We start from the raw sequence: 3402 nt of genomic DNA on the forward strand, positions 1-3402 counted from the left end.
CTCCATCGAGGCTCGGGGCTGTACCGGTAGCTATGTGGTTAATCTCTCTCCTATGTACTTCAATACAATAATCTCATGAGCTGCCTTACATGATTGAGATTCATATGATGATGCTTGTAATCTAGATGTCATTATGCTAGTCAAGTGGGTTTTACTTATGTGATCTCCGGAGACTCCTTGTCCCACGTGTGTAAAGGTGACGAGTGTGTGCACCGTGTGGGTCTCTTAGGCTATATTTCACGGAATACTTATTCACTTGTTATGAATGGCATAGTGAAGTGCTTATTTATATTCCTTTATGATTGCAATGTGTTTTGTATCACAATTTATCTGTGTGCTACTCTAGTGATGTTATTAAAGTAGTTTATTCCTCCTGCACGGTGTAATGGTGACAGTGTGTGCATCGTGTAGTACTTGGCGTAGGCTATGATTGTGATCTCTTGTAGATTATGAAGTTAACTATTGCTATGATAGTATTGATGTGATCTATGCCTCCTTTCGTAGTGTGAAGGTGACAAGTGTGCATGCTATGTTAGTACTTGGTTTGGTTATGTTGATCTGTCATGCACTCTAAGGTTATTTAAACATGAACATCGAATATTGTGGAGCTTGTTAACTCCGGCATTGAGGGTTCGTGTAATCCTACACAGTTAGTGGTGTTCATCATCCAACAAGAGAGTGTAGAGTCTAGCATCTATCTATTTATTCTGTTATGTGATCAATGTTGAGAGTGTCCACTAGTGAAAGTATGATCCCTAGGCCTTATTCCTAAATACTGCTATCGCTGCTTGTTTACTCGTTTTACCGCATCCGTACTTCCTGCAATATTACCACCATCAACCACACGTCAGCAAGCACTTTTACGGCGCCGTTACTACTGCTCATACTTATTCATACCACCCGTATTTCACTATCTCTTCGCCGAACTAGTGCACCTATTAGGTGTGTTGGGGACGAAGAGACTTCTTGCTTTGTGGTTGCAGGGTTGCATGAGAGGGATATCTTTGACCTCTTCCTCCCCGAGTTCGATAAACCTTGGGTGATCCACTTAAGGGAAACTTGCTGTCTGTTCTACAAACCTCTCGCTCTTGGAGGCCCAACACCTGTCTACAAGAATAGAAGCTCCCGTAGACATCAAGCACTTTTCCGGCGCCGTTGCCGGGAGGAAAGGTAAACGGCACACACACACCGGACCCCGGCAACTAGCCACTTTTCTGGCGCCGTTGCCGGGAGGAAAGGTAAAAGGCACTCATACTCCGGTCCCGGGTAAAAGTACTTTTACGGCGCCATTGTGTGATTGTTCGAAGCTATTTCCTTTAGATCCTGCAATTGCATCTTTTTGTTTCTTGTTTACACTAGTTAGGCATAATGGACAACAATGAGCTTCTTATTCTATTTCCTGATTTAAGACATGGATGGTTTGATGCGAAAATTAAAAAACCCATGGAACATATTAGTATGAACACTTTGAACACCATTGTTGCTAATGATATGGAAAATTCTAAGCTTGGGGAAGCTGGCTTTGGTGAGCATGATATTTTTAGTCCCCCAAGTATTGAGGAGAAAATTTACTTTGATGATACTTTGCCTCCTATTTATGATGATTATAATGATAGTAGTCTTTTGTTACCGTCTGTTATGGAGGATAAATTTGATTATGATTACAATATGCCTCCTATATTTGATGATGAGAATAATAATGATAGCTACTTTGTTGAATTTGCTCCCACTACAACTAATAAAACTGATTATGCTTATGTGGAGAGTAATAATTTTATGCATGAGACTCATGATAAGAATGTTTCATTTGATAGTTATATTGTTGAGTTTGCTCATGTTGCTACTGAAAGTTATTATGAGAGAGGAAAATATGGTTGTAGAAATTTTTAAGTTACTAAAATGCCTCTCTATGTGCTGAAATTTTTGAAGCTACACTTGTTCTATCTTCCTATGCTTGTTACTTTGCTCTTCATGAACTTGTTTATTTACAAGACTCCTATGCATAGGAAGCATGTTAGGCTTAAATTTGTTTTGAATTTGCCTCTTGATGCTCTCTTTTGCTTCGAATACTATTTCTTGCGAGTGCATCATAAAAACTGCTGAGCCCATCTTAATGGCTATAAAGAAAGAACTTCTTGGGAGATAACCCATGTGTTTATTTTGCTACAGTACTTTTATTTTGTATTTGTGTCTTGGAAGTTGTTACTACTGTAGCAACCTCTCCTTATCTTAGTTTTGTTGCATTGTTGTGCCAAGTAAAGTCGTTGATAGTAAGGTTCATACTAGATTTGGATTACTGCGCAGAAACAGATTTCTTGCTGTCACGAATCTGGGCCTAATTCTCTGTAGGTAACTCAGAAAATTATGCCAATTTACGTGAGTGATCCTCAGATATGTACGCAACTTTCATTCAATTTGAGCATTTTCATTTGAGCAAGTCTGGTGCCTCAATAAAATTCGTCTTTACAGACTGTTCTGTTTTGACAGATTCTGCCTTTTATTTCGCATTGCTTCTTTTGCTATGTTGGATGGATTTCTTTGTTCCATTAACTTCCAGTAGCTTTGAGCAATGTCCAGAAGTGTTAAAAATGATTGTGTCACCTCTGAACATATGAGTTTTTTATTATGCACTAACCCTCTAATGAGTTTGTTTCGAGTTTAGTGTGGAGTAAGTTTTCAAGGGTCAAGAGAGGAGGATGATATACTATGATCAAGAAGAGTGAAAAGTCTAAGCTTGGGGATGCCCCGGTGGTTCACCCCTGCATATTTTAAGAAGACTCAAGCGTCTAAGCTTGGGGATGCCCAAGGCACCCCCTTCTTCATCGACAAATTATCAGGTTTCTTCTCTTGAAACTATATTTTTATTCGGTCACATCTTATGTACTTTACTTGGAGCGTCTGTTTGTTTTTGTTTTTGTTTGAATAAAATATGATCCATCATGCTTGTGTGGGAGAGATACACGCTCCGCTGGTTCGTATGAACACTCGTGTTCTTAGCTTTTAATGTTCATGGCGAAGGTTGAAACTGCTTCGTTAATTGTTATATGGTTGGAAACGGGAAATGCTACATGTAGTAATTGGATAATGTGATACTTGGCAATTGTTGTGCTCATGTTTAAGCTCTTGCATCATATACTTTGCACCTATTAATGAAGAAATACATAGATCTTGCTAAAATTTGGTTTGCATATTTGGTCTCTCTAAAGTCTAGATAATTTCTAGTATTGAGTTTTGAACAACAAGGAAGACGGTGTAGAGTCTTATAATGTTTTCAATATGTCTTTTATGTGAGTTTTGCTGCACCGGTTCATCCTTGTGTTTGTTTCAAATAACCTTGCTAGCCTAAACCTTGTATCGAGAGGGAATACTTCTCATGCATCCAAAATCCTTGAGCCAACCACT

This window comes from Lolium rigidum, chromosome 7 (assembly GCF_022539505.1).
Source record: "Lolium rigidum isolate FL_2022 chromosome 7, APGP_CSIRO_Lrig_0.1, whole genome shotgun sequence".
Lineage (NCBI taxonomy): Eukaryota > Viridiplantae > Streptophyta > Magnoliopsida > Poales > Poaceae > Lolium > Lolium rigidum.